Below are 15,230 nucleotides of genomic sequence, written 5' to 3' on the forward strand. Positions count from 1 at the left end.
TATATATATATATATATATATATATACGGTTCCTAAATATACATATAAGATGATGCAGCAGTGCTTGAATAATTTTCAACTGCTTTTTTAATCTATAATTGTTAATCTATTATGATGGAATTGCCAAGTTGTATTATCAAAGCAAAGATTTATTTTTGTAATGTTTTATCTACAAAAGAGCTTTTGAATAGGTTTTTTTAAATGTTTTGAAAGAAAACTAAACAATGTGAAAGCAATCTTGCAAAGTTCTTTAAATTCCTTACAATCAATCACTCTATGTGCTGGAATAAAAATGAAAAATAATGATTGAACACATTTAACTTTTTAAAAGTGAAACAAATTTCTTTCTTAAAGTAATCTTCTATTATAAAGAGAATAGGGATTTCAGGAGTATTTTAGCCTCACATGTTTTTATTAGCTAACTATTATTTTTTAATAATTAATATATAATAACGAAGATTACTGTTATGTTTACTAAAAATGATTAATTGTTGGAAACATTTTGGAGCAAATTTATAATTTATACTAAATGTGTACTTTTTTTGCTTCCATTGAATCCGTGTTTTAGAAAAAGGGTGTAACTGAAATACATAGTCTAGAAGTTCATAAAAAAATTCGATTAAAAAATATATTTACGTTGATTTCCAAAGATGAAGATAATCTACGAAGAAGATTTAACTGGTAACGCGTTTTAAAATCATTATCCTGCATAATAACAAAAATATTATTCAAAATGATTGAGTGTTTAATTTGCATCTTTTATAATTAGCATCTTAATTACTGCCAAAATGCACAAAAATGAAACATAACAAAAAAATTACAACTAACAAAAACGTTCTATCCTTTGTTTCTAAGCAAAAAATTTCATTCAAATAGAAATAAAGATATCCTCATACTCATGATCATAATTTTTTTATTATAATCGTAGACAAACCAAAATAAAAACATGACTTCACTTATCGAAAACGTAATTTTTGATCGTGTAAGAAATTTTTCGTTAAGAAGTAAATGTTATTCTCATACTAAAGTAATACTTTTTAATAATATAATAATCAATTTTCATCGAAAAAAGCATTATAAAAAATGATTTCTTAAAAAACTTGAATAAAAATTTTATTTATTGAACCCGAAAAAAATCTATGTATTGAAGATGGGTATCCCCAAACAGTAACAATGCGAAATAAAAAGAGGAAACAAGGATTTTTTAAAATATTACTTAATATTTTGATAGTGTAGCAATACTTTGAGATTAAAAAGAAATATGTTAATCAATCAAAGATGATATTAATTAAAGATTTTATCAAACAATCAATGAAAATATGTTTTAAAAAATTGCATATTTACATCAATAACGTTTTCAAATGTTACAAATTATCGTTTTAAATAGTCTTTTTTACTTCCATTTTTTTATGTCAAAGTAATTCACACCAACGGCCAATATATAACCTTAATTTATTTTTTATAAAAGTATCCATAAATGTTTATAAATATTAACGTCTATAAAAAGAACCAAATGTGACTAGGACATACAGAATTGCTTAGTTCGATACGATTTCCTATTTAGCTCTTAAGGTAAATGTATCTTGGGTAATGATTAATATAGCTTTATTCTAAAAACCATTAATCTGTTTGTATTATCAATCACATCGAAACTATATTTCAATTATGTTTGATTTATATCATGAACACATCCAAGTTCGATGTGTAGGTCATTTTTCCCAGCTATTTCCTATTTTATATATTTCTAATTTTAGAAGCTTTTATGTGTAATAATTTTTCGATACTCTCTTTAATGCATACACATTAATGCTAAACAGTCGTAAGTATTTACCTATTGATCCCTAACTATTTTGCATTAACTATTATGATTTTTTGATTAACTTTTTTCTAGTCTAAACACAAGTTTAGTCTAAACGCATTGTATATTTTTCTTTTACGAGGGTCTGTCCCAAATGTATAGAAAAGAATCAAATTATTTTGCTCATTTGTAAATATTGTTCATTTGTAATTTTCCATCAAATATTTATCTAGTTAATTTCACAAATATTTTGAAAAGAGTTAAGTAAATTTGTATAACAGTTTCGGTATATATTTTTGAAAAATAAGTTAGTAGAGGTAGATGTTAGTAGATATAATCTGTTCTGTTCAAATAAACAATTGAATATATTAATAAGCATTTTAGAACAAATATTTTCTGTTACTTCAATTTCATACTTAAATTTGAAGACGAATTTTTAAATCAAACTGCCCTTGTATGTATTTAACAACTATCGCTTCCTTCTTTTTGGTATATTAGAAGTACGTACTTATTATGAAATCTTTTATTTTTTGGACGGTGTGATAATGGCAAGAGGTAAAATTTTTCTGAAGGAAATAAAATTTTGTGCCTAAGAAAGATCGGAAATAATTCTGATTATTCTGATAAAATTTCTAAATTCTGAGTATTAAAATTCTTATTCATTTATATTCTATATTATTCAGATATTCAAGAAATATTTTTAGATTACTATAGGAAAGTGATTGGTTGGTAAACAAGAAAAATCTTCAGGTTTCATAATGGAATCAAAACTAAACCAGAACCAGAACAAATCATGGAACCAGAACAAACTGCATCAAATTCTAGAGTTAAGAGCACTCAGCACAGAACAATTGCGCGAACAATTTTGAAATTTTTTTTTTCTTCCTTCTATAAAATGCTAGACAAAGCAATATTACTGCAATGGGCTAAATAATCATGAGAGGTTAGATGAAATGTTTATCAATGAGGATGAGAAAAAAAAAATTAATTTAGCTGATCCTCATGGTAATCAACATAACTGGAGCTATACAAGAAGCAAACAAAAAGTATGTTTCAATAGTCAGCAAGGTAGTGGATTCGTGATAACTTGAGGTTGTACTGGGCAAAAAAATTCAACATTTAATAATAAGATATTACAATCAGTAAAGTACAAATTCATTATGAGAAACAATCTAATATCTTTTATAGATTTCATGAAAAATTTTATTAAAACTTTCTATCAAGATGGAGCACAAACTCACATTTAAAACTGAACAAAAACAGGGTTTTAGAAAGAAAAAAAAGGTTAAAATTTTTCACTTTGTCCAAATTTTAGTTCTATAAAAATGATACATTGCGGTATTTATTATAAATGGTTTAGAGAAAAATGAGGTAATATTTTTTTGACTGAATGTGACTTACAAACTTAAATAGCCTAAAGCTTTCAATGAAAATCATTTCTCCCTTAAATTTTTTAAATATTAAATCAATTAAAATATTCTTCCCTTAAATTTTTTAGTTACTATAATATGGGGATAAAATTTTTTATAAATAGGTATTTTGTTCTGCAAAAAAAATATTATACATTTCTCTCAAATCAGTGTGACAAAGTAACAGTGTTCTTTAAAATGTAGAATAAAATATTTGGAATATTTTCCTAAATAAAAGCAAAATGATGCATGCACCTATATTTTTGAGACAGACTGTACGTTGAAATGGTTGTAATATACTTTTCAAAATTTCATTTAAATTTGAAATCTAACTATATCATTAAAATTGGTAATGATATACTTGCTCATTAAATTTTCCTCGCAATTTTCGGTCTTGGTTTATCATAAAGTATGGATATAATTTTAGATGCAACATTTTTTTCTCAATCATAAAAGTTTTTTTCTGTTTTTGATTGTTTCTAGCATAACATTCTAATTTGTATTGTTTAGCTAGATTACTTTTTTTCTGCTAGTAAAAGGGGATATTTGGAAAACTGATACCCCAATATAGCTCTAATTTATTCAAGATAAAACTACAGAATGATTAATAGATTTTTTAAATTCTTTCCTTTTTTCAAAAAATATGATAAAAATTTTTCTTATATGAAGACGGAGAAAAAAGTCTGGCAAAATTACCGCAGTGTATGGTAATGGCGTTTCTGGTAAAAAAAAAACAAAACAATAATAACATAAGTTTAATTGCCAAAACAAAAATATACTGCATTTAAACAAGTCATTTGGTAACTTTTCCATTCGTGTGTTAACGGTTTACCGGAAATGCTGGTTTTCAAAATTACAGTTCATATTGCCACATATTTAGTAAGCAATAAAAAAATAATAAGTAAATTTAACCGAAAATATGGTTTATATGTCATGCTCAAAGGCATCGTGTTAAAATTACCAAATTTTACTACACATTATAAAACTATATTTTATTGTAAATTTCTTCAAAAACGTGACAGCCCATTGATAAAAATTACCGAGCTTTTTGTTGTTCCCATAGTGACAGAAATACAATAAATTTTGCCATATTCTGGTATTTTATGCCATACTTTTTTTCTCATTGAACTATTAAATACAAACAATGTATATGTACATTTTTTAAAAAAAAAAAATTTATCTTAAACTAGAGACTGGTTTTAACCTTATTCACAAGCAGAGTGCGATTTTAATAAGTATATGGTAAAACTAATAAGTTGATTCTTAACAGAAGACTATGAATCTATTGGATTAAATATAAAAAATTTTAAAAGAAGTATTTTACTCATTTAGATTAAATCTTCAAGAGTGTTAAATAGAAAATAGATCTTTGTAAGCTGAACATAAGAAAATCTCAACAAAAAACCATAAATACTTTACTACTAGTCAACATAAGCTAAACTATTTATATAACTATTTATATAACTATTTTTAACATTCGATAACATTTGAATAACTTGTATCGTATACAATATATTTGTGGTATGCAACAAAGTGATATTTACCAACTCTCATACTTTCATAATATTGCAATACATTAAATAACTGGAAAAAATCATAATTTATTGATCTTCAATATTGTTATTGCCCTACATTTAAACCTCTATCACTTGAACGCCTTGCCATCTGGTGGATAATAAATTTCTTCTTCACGTTTTTTTGCCACACAACCTCAAAATACGACACCAAAATATCTATTTGTTATCAAATTTTCTTACTGAAAATGATATTCTTTTTTTTTTCATCAGTCAAATTCGTTTTCCAAACGTTTTATACAATGTAATACACATTTTTCAAACTATCTTTGACATTAGAACATTTTGGACGCAAACGATTGAGTTTCAAATATTTAGACATGGGTCACTTGTACACTGTTAAATCAGTCTGGACAATTATTAAGTATGTATTAGATTTAGTTTTATTTAAAGTCAAACAATTTATTTTTCTTTTTTACACATGCTCTAAATAATCTATCACATGAATGTTTGTCTACATTTTCAAAGTGATAATTTACATTCTACAAGCACCTTAGAGTCAGAGAAGCAAGTTCCCTTTATAAATATAACTTTTGGAAATTTAAAATTTTTTAAGAATATTTTTTTTAACTTCTTATTATTTTTTTAATTTGAATTTTTTTTAACTATATGCGGCTCTTTAAACTCTAACACTATATAAATCCTTTTGCATGCATTTGTTCCTATTTATTTTGTTTTATTCATGTATCAAGTAAGTTAGATGTAAAAAAATTGATTTCTTAGCTTCAAAATAATTTTAAATTTTCAATACAAAATTTAAATTTTCTATAAATTTCAAATTACGAAACTTTCTTCGTTTTTAACGAAACCGTTTCTTTACATATGCTCCGAGTGAACATTTCATCAAAGTGACAAAATAGCTACTTGTACGAGAAAACTAATTGCGTCACTAGTAAAAAAATATTTCGTACTTTGATTTTTTTTTAATGAAGGAATAAAAACCTAATAATAAAGTTAACTTTTCTAATAATCATTGTGCATCAATCATTCCCACAATGCCTTAAGATGAGATTTCGAGTTGAGGAAACATTTTCGTAATTTTCGAAAGTTACCATTTCGTCACGAATCACGTGATTTCATAATGGAATAATTCTCAAAATTAACGAAGAATGGCTCAAGGCTTACTAAATTATCAAAAGTGAGAGTTATATTTCTGAGAGAGTAGAATTTCTAATTATTATTTTCTTTTCTGTAATAATATACAGCATAATTTAAACAAGTATAAAATGTGCCAATTTTTTATTAGATATTGCCACCTCTGCAAAGTATTTGAAATATGTAAAAGCCATATTCGAAAATTACTGTGCTTAGCAAAAAAATACACTGTGTATTTGATTTTAAATATGTTATGTCTCCTTATTTATTGTATGCATGAAATATTCTATTTGAACATCTGTAATATTATTTATAATAAGTTATAATCTTTTATAATAAGTAAAATAAAAATTAAGCATTTTAAGTTTAGGATTTATTAAGCAGTGCACACAATTTGAAATAACATGATTATACAAATAAAATTCTGGTATTTGTAATCGTTTTCGCTTTAGACAACAAAAAAAAAAAAACATTGGTAGTCCAATTAAATTATAAGTTATTGCAATATAAATCATAACAAATTTTAATTTATAATTTTTTATAAATTTAAGCAGTAATACATCACTTTGTAAGATATTAACTCCTGATATAAATTCAAAATCTAAATGTAAAAATTCGCACTGAGTATTACCAGTGAATAAGTAATTACGAGTGTAATTGTACAGAACTTTTTTATGCGATTACAAATTTTTTTAAATCTCAGTTACACCACTAGAAAAATTCTAAAACAGAAAAGTAATCAAATTTATTATCATACTGTTCTTACATCACGGAATTCTTATATTAAGAGAACTGAATTTCCAATAAGTTCTGCTGTTAGAAAATGTATCGAAACAAATTAATCAACACCTGCGTCCTTGCAGTAATCATCACACAAATCTGAAATAAAAGTTCAACTTCAACAGTTTTCACTCAGTACTAAGACTCAGTACTCAGTACAGGATATTAATTAATTTTCTATTTCAAAGATCTATTTCCTGTCAAATTATCGACAGAATTTCAATGAATCTGGAATAAAATGGAACACTTTGCTGCTGATAATCTTCTTAACTGTCTTATAACTTTACGACATAAATTAGAAATTTGCTTGATGACGAATTTGAATGCGGTTTTGTCGATTTTAATAGCTGTTAAAGAAAAACTCACATTTCAGAAAATAAATTAACGTTTTTTAAATCTTTATAAAATAATTTTATACTCTTTAAATAATATAAATGTTCCGTGAGTCATTATTTTTGTAACCGTTTAGATTGTGTGGAATCATCTTTTTTCGTTTATATTTGTGAAGCGGCTGACAATGGTTTAAATAATTTAATTATTAAAGAAAAAATTCAATTTATAAGACAACAGCTCAAAGTATCAGATAATAGTTCAAAGTCAAAGATAATAGCTCAGTGCGTAACAGCTCAAAATACAAAACAATAATTCAAAGTATAATACATTAGATTTAAATATAAATCAAATACTCAAACTATTAGACAGAAATTATATATTTCATATTTGTTTTATTTAAATGAAATGAAATAAACCGTAAATATACACCGAAGAGCCATTACATTATGACCACCCTGTTAATAATATGTAGGAGCACCTTTAGCCCTCAAAACTGCTAGCACCTGCCGCGGCATTGATTCCACAAGGAGCTGATAGGTAGTCTGAGGTATCTGGTACCAAGCGCTCACCAACTGGTCCTGCAATTCCCTCACATTGCGAGGGGGTAGCGTGGCAGCACGAATTTGGTTTTCCAAGTAGGACCACAAATGCTCTATTAGATTAAGGTCAAGTGAATTTGGGGGCCAAGACATGACCTGAAAGTCACTGGAATGTTCCTCCATGACGATTCGACCCTTATGACATGGTGCATTATCCTGTTGGTAAACACCATCCCCCGCAGGAAAAACTGTTGCCATAAATGGGTGAACCTGGTCTGCAACTATGTTCAAATAGCTTACAGACGTCAGGGATTGTTCTATGAGGATTATGAGTCTTAATGTGCCCCATGAAAACATTTTCCTGGGCGAGAAACCATGAAAACATGGGCGAGCCCATTGTTATAGATCGAGGGTGGTCATTATGTAATGGCTCTTCGGTGTATATTATATTGCAATTTTTCATAATTAACATTATTTAATTTGTTTCAAAACTTCTAAAAATAGTACATTGTTAACAATGGACTGAATAAAAATAATCTTAAAAAAATTGAATTGCAATGGAAATAATATTGGACGATGTAAATTGCAACAGAATGGAAATGGCATTTTAGTTAACGAAATATATTACGGGAAAGAGCATAGTACCTTGAACCGTATTTATCTCGGACCAATGTCAATATTTACGCCACCTAGTGAAAAAATTTGGCATTTCTATATGTATTTGGTACCTGTAACAATAAAGTGATCTGTTGTGCTAGCGACAATTTCAGATTCGATTCTCCCCTCCAGTGCTTCAGTATTTTTTTTCTATTTAATTGCTTAGTACTTTGTAAACATTTAACCGAAATATAAAACACTATAATACTTAAATTTTGAAATATAAAAGTAGGTAAATTCTCTATTAGATAAAAAAATATTGATCTAAAAATTAGTAAGATAAAAGTTCGCTTTAAAATATAAACAAATTAAATTATGAAAATTAATAAAATAATTAATTATATAATACATCTTAACAAATAGAGAAACTTAGTGTCTGTTTGACTTAGCAATAAGGACTATTTAGGACAGCTCTAGACTGTACCAGGCTGTGATAATGATGGAAAAAGAATTAATAAATAAATTTAATAAAATATTAATAAATTAATTAATAAAATATTGATGACCTGAAAATTCTCTATAAGATAAAAAAGATCTTAAACTCTCTAAAAGATAAAATGCCAACTTTTCAATTAAAATGAGTTCTTTTTGTTAAGCATATTGAAATCAGGAAACTGAATGCTTGCTGTGCCTCCTCTGGTTTAGAATGAGTATAACGAAGCGTCTGTTAGAGTAAAATTTTTCCCTATGAACTTTTCTATTTACAATGTGTAAAAATTTTTATGTTTCAAATAAATCTATACATTTTGCAATAAAATATTATCAGGTATAAGATTTATAATTCATTTTATTTATTTTAGTTATTTAACAATTGCGTTAACGCCAAGTTAAAATTGCATAAATATATTAAACTTCAAACAACTAGCAAGTCTAGAATAAAAATACACAAATGCTATCCAAAGTGTAACATTCAATATTCTAATAATCTAAGGGGCAAGGAATGGTACATGTTGCACGTAAAGTACATGCTGTACCTTCGACGACATTTTTTAATGAACCAAAATTCTGAATTGTATATCGTTCACAATAAAATACATTCATAGACGAAAGTAAGATGTATTTGTCATACTTTTTTTTAAGTCGTTTGTATTATTTTATTCTACAAGTAAAAAAGTTAAAACTAGTCTAAGGCGATAACTATCCACTACATATGCATTTCAAATTATTTCAGCATCTAGTCTAGATAACGTTTTTTAATGTCAGACATTAGTAAATACACTTATAAAATTTTTATGATATTAAAAATAATCTATGATAATAAAGTTTTATTAAATTTTCTTAAAATATTTTCTGTAATAAAATTCCTTAGAAAAATTATGAAAATAATTTGTGAGAAAAATGAACTTTAAAACAGTATCATTACTATATAAACATGAACAGATAACAACACGATTTGTCATAACAATTCATGATAATTACACTGACGTATACTCCGAAACGGATGAGTACATAAACATAGAGCATGAATCTTAGAAAACTTTGGATAAATGTTTTGAATAATTGCCTCTAAATTAAAATAATGCTTTAAAATTAGTTCCCTCGTTCCTTTGTGCGAACAAAAGTTTGTTAAATACTAGAGGAAGCAATTATCTTCCTACAGACCATAAATGTAAGACGATAATTATTTTGAAAATTCTGAGGGGGATACTGTGAATCAAATTAAGTCAGAATTAACTGGGCAAAATACGATTTCATTTACTTCGTACAATATTTCATTTACTATCGTATAAAAGAATTGTTACAAGACAACAAATGAAAGTTTATATTATTATAAAATATTTTTGCAATATTTAAAAAATAATAAAATAATGAGATTCTTTCGTAAAGCTACAACAGATAAGAAATTATTTAACTAAGTTTTTTTCAATTTTTTATTTCATTATTAGTATTAAAAGCTTGGAATAACTGTATAGTACCAGGGGCCTGTTTAGAAGAAATTTGGGTTCGTTAACGGACCCTTCACAAAATATCTTCTCATAAAAACGGACCCTTCACAAAATATTTTAACTTAAAAATGAAACCTTCACAAAATAATTAATCTTTTAATCGGACCCTTCACAAATTTGTTTATCTTCATTATTGTTTTGTTAATCGAATAAACACTTCCCAGGAAGGGGAGGAAAGAAAGACAGATGTAAACGAACTAAGTTTTGTCTTGGGCAGACGCTTCTTCCTTTATTCGTTCGAAATAAATATTCTGTGTTTAGCAGTATAGGCTTAATACCAAATATCTGTATGTCGCATCTCTAATTTAGTAGCAGCAATTGCTGTTTATCATTTAAAAATTATTTTTTTAATTATAATTTTGCAGTGTTGAGCATAATCTCGTATCTCTTAACAATTTAAAAACTCCTTGAAAAAGTTTTTTTTACAATAACCGGACCCTATTTGCACAAATTCACAAAAGCCGGACCCTGGTTGAAAGAATGTGACTTAACGTTTGTTTTATGTTCACAAATTACGAGTAATTTTTTTCACAATTTTACAAAAACGGACCTTTCACAAAATGTCTGGACAGACCCCTGATAACTAAATAGATAATAGCATACAAGACTCTAGAGCAGGGATAAAATCACGTTAGTAGCAAGTTAACAGACTGTTATTTTTAATTAATCTGATTACTATGATCATGTTCTTTATTCAAAAAAATGATTTTTATGCTCTGCTCTAAAGTATCATGATATGTTTACCAAATTTTATCTCACAATATAAATCACATTTTACTATTCATTTTAAGAAAATAATTTCTAAAGCACTTCTGTAAAAATTACCGAGCTTTTTGATGTTCCCGCATTGTGCGAGAAACACGTTGTAAATTTTACCATATTCTGGCAGTTTTGACCAAACTTTTTTTCTCAGTATATTTTTAAGGATACGTTGCATTAAAAATATATATTGCATGCATTGAATGTACTATGCAACGAATTGTACATTGTATTTTACGCACGGCTAAATTTTCATGAAAAAATATTTTTCTTTAAACAAATACTTTTAAGCCCCACTCTATGAACTAAAAAAGTTTCCTGAACTAAATATAAATGAAATTTAGATAACTTCGGTTTACAAATATTTTATGTAATAAACTTTTCAAAGGAAGTTATCTTACAAAACTATTAAAAATGTTAATTTAACAACAATATAAATATTGCAAAGTACAAATGTATGGTAAATTAATCATGGTATTTAAATGGCATTTCGAAATAGCTTACAAGAATACTTGTTTGTGTTTTCGAAATATTCTTCTTTCTACTTAAATTGTTCGAATGAGAGAGTAGAGAAATTTAAGGAGTACCTAAAAGCTTCTGCATACATGCTTCAAATATTTTGCACAAATAAATTTTAAAATTGAAAAAAAGGAAAGGGATTTTTTTTTTGTATTTATACAAGTACTTTATTTGACCAAGTTAGGGTGCATGAATTTCAAATATCTGTAATTACTTTTGTGCCAAAAGATACAGATATTTTTCAAAATAGTATTTTTTGTTTAATTGATTTCTCGGCTGAATGTACAAGTTTATCAGGAATACATAAATTTATGTACATACATATAAACTTGTCTACTCCTCTGAAAATCATGCTAAAGACAAAAAGCGTATGCCTTAACGTATTGTATTATAAACTGAAATGTATTATTGCTTTCTTTCTACTACTCCCTACGTATTAGAGAAGTTGAGCACTTAGCATTCCCTAGAACGAATTTTAAAAGATCTTGTTTAGGAATATGTTATTAAATTGCATAAAAACTGCAACTTCTATAGAGAAACCGATTGCTTATTTGAAATTAGCAACGCCAAAATATCTGAGATCTGTTCAAAAATCTACAAACACAAAAAAAAATTGTTTCTCAGTGGAATATGTAAAAACAATTATTTTCTGAGTAAATTATAAAATGTAATGTTTATTTTAAACTTCAGTTTCTATCCTTAGTATGATATTTTACTAATCAATATGCAACAAGCATTGCTCGCTTTAAAAAGCATTTTATTTATCGTTTGCTGTTTGCTTTTCGAACCACAATAATTGTTTTCTTTTCGCAAATTTGTTTGAAAATTTTTGAACTTTTAGCCAATTCTTCAATCATGGAGGTAAATTAGTTTATGTAGTAAGAGAATAATCATATTTGAAATTTATTGTCAACTATACGACGTCGAAAACAATCTTTTAAAATTTGTTTAAAAAAATTAAAAAATTTAAGTAAGATGCTTATATTTAACGACTATGAGTATTAATTCAGTATTAGAAACTAATTACTAGTGATATATTAACTAATTACTAGTACTATTACTATAACTATTACTATTAACTAATTACTAGTTATATTGAAAACTTCAAATTTTCAAATTTTATATAAATATCTCAATTAACATGACCAAATTGAAAGGTTTAATTATTAAGAGGATTTCCTTAATTTTTTTGAAAAAAATGCTGCTTGAAACACTTTTCTAAGATGGGAATTAAAACTATTTACTAAAACTTTCCAACAAGAATTTTTTACAATTGAAAAAATACAAATATTTTGTTTAAAAAATATGCAAATTTAATTAATAATCTTTAAATTACTAAACTAAATTTATTGTAAATCATTTGATATGCTTCGCAATCTTTATTTAGTGCATAGCAAATAAATTTCCTTCAAAACAAGCTTTTCTAAAAGTTTCGTAATATATTTATTTGATACTTTAATTCAAAAATTATTAAAAATCCTATTTAAAGTTTTTTCCTGTATGATAAGTGATTCACTTACCAGAATTCTTCTTTTTCCTCCAACTCTTTAAATCTCTCCAGCAAGAAATGAGTGATCTTTAAGTAATAATTACAAGGGAAAAACAGGAACGAACTGTTGGAGAAAACAAACTCAATGAGCGCTTATTTTGCGCGTTCTCATAGATCCCCCGAAAACTAAGATCACCTCTCTTTGCGCTACGCCATCTATGTAGGAACTTTCAAACTAAGGTTCTTGAAAATAGTCTGTAGTAGTGCTTTTTCATATTATTTGGAAACAGTTAATAACTATTCAGTTCATAGTCCCTTAATGTATTATTGTGAAGTGTTCAACATCTGTGAAATGTAGCTCAATATTTTTTTTTAAATATTTATCTCCATTTATTGTAGTTAAGACGATGCTTTGAAGTTATAACTTACTGACTCTCCATAGTTATTAGAAAATCATAGCGTTGCCAGTAAATGATTTTAATATAATTACAAATGAGAGAGTTTCAAATATTAAGTATTTTCAATATTATATAAATTAGTTACATTTTGCACCACACACATTTTATGCTTATATTGTAGCACAATTCGTAATCCAGAAATGCAATATATTTCATTTTATTAAAATTTATTGTTAATAGTGTGATAATTTTTTTTCCAACAATAAAACTATGCATATTAAAACCTTACTAAAAATAAGTAAATTAAACGTAAAATGCTTATAATTCATTATTTTCTTTTTTTACCGTTCAATTGTTTCAAGAAAATCTGCAAACACAGATTTTTCTATTTTATTTTAGAATTTTATTGAACAAAAATGTTAAAAAAATGAACTGAAAATGTTAACTTTAGAATTTTTTTAAAAAAATACTAATAACAAAAAATACTATAGACAAATGAAATTAAGGACATTTTTACTTAAAATAACCAAGTGAATTTCAATATTGGAGCATTATGTTTTCAATCATTGTATAAAAAATCAGAGAAAAGATTTTTTTTTAATTTTAAAACTTTTAAAAATTAACGCATTGAAAATTTGAGAACATTTTTGAATGGCTCAACAGCATAAAAGAATTCAATATAATGTATTCATTTTTAAAAAGTTTCAAAAATGTGTCCCGCTAGCCCCCTACCATAAATTCCACTCTTGTTAAAAGTTAGGTTTTTTTAAATTTTTTTTAAATTTTTTAAATACATATTCTATGTCTAAAAATTCCTTCTTTGAGGGAGGACAAAACTGAAGTTTATTCCCTCATTCAACTACTCAGAGACGAGCCCTTAAAGTTTAAGATCGCATCATATAAACGTTTCAATATTGTTTCTAATACATTTCATACTTGTTCTTGTCATGCTCAACTATGCATAACATATTTCCTGGCATTTAAAAAGTAAATTATTATTTAATCCTTTTCTCAGTTAATAAAAATCATTAATATAATCCGTAATCTCTTAATACCACAACGTTGAATTGAATGCAGAATAAAATCTATCTTTAGTGATTCCCTCTACATCTTCCTAACAAATAATAGCACAGAATTCAAAACCCGTTACATGAGTACTGATGTTTTGATTTCATTAAAATTCTTTATTATTTCTGCACTTTCTTTACCAACACTTTTAACACGTAAGGCTAAGAAAAGAGCCTTTGTATTAAATTTAATCAGTTAATAGCCAATGCATGGATTTCTCAGCTTTTCTCAAAGCCTGACAAAGGCATGGGCATGCGGGGCAGTTGCCCTGGGCCACGCAAAAGAGGGGGCTGCAAATCAAATAGAAAGTTTATTTTAGGTTTCCCTTTTTAATGAACTATTTTTAAAACAAAAACAAAATATCAGTACAGTGTAAAATCAGTTGGTTTTAAGTTAGCTTCCTCATTAATCTATCGTATGAACAGAAAAAATCTTCTTTTCATAAATCTTCTTTCTAGTGGGGAATTTAGGTAAATTTCGCAATTGCGATTGACAAATTTGGCCAATCAAAAGACTATTTTACCATATCGCAAAATCAGATATGTTTACCAAAATACAGACTTCTGATTGGCTTAAGTGAGCCATCGTAATTTCAAAAATTTAGCTGAATTCCACCCTTATGTCAGCAAAGATATGAATTTTTGGCAGCTGGATAACAAAGTTAACAATTAGAAAACTGCATTTATCGCATAGAATTGTCAGAAAACCAATAAAATGGACAGAACGATATTTCGTCTGACCATTGGAAGGGGGGAGGGGGCTTAATAGTTTAAGATTTTAATAAATTCTCTGGCTATATATGTATAATGAGGTGAAAGTTTAAATACCTCCATATAGCTCGGTCTCCAAAGAAGTTTTTGCCCCGG

General features: G+C 26.7%; 1 protein-coding gene across 1 annotated transcript in view; it reads right to left on the minus strand.

Annotated features, from left to right (window-relative positions):
- The window catches only part of LOC107452238 (diuretic hormone receptor-like), a 186,923-nt gene extending 173,831 nt beyond the window's left edge, over positions 1-13,092 (minus strand). The window contains exon 1 of the mRNA XM_016068585.3: positions 12,930-13,092. The gene's annotated coding sequence lies outside the window, so the exon portion shown is untranslated. The remainder of the gene's footprint in view (positions 1-12,929) is intronic.
- Positions 13,093-15,230: the final 2,138 nt, after the last annotated feature.

Source organism: Parasteatoda tepidariorum, chromosome 5, assembly GCF_043381705.1.
Source record: "Parasteatoda tepidariorum isolate YZ-2023 chromosome 5, CAS_Ptep_4.0, whole genome shotgun sequence".
Lineage (NCBI taxonomy): Eukaryota > Metazoa > Arthropoda > Arachnida > Araneae > Theridiidae > Parasteatoda > Parasteatoda tepidariorum.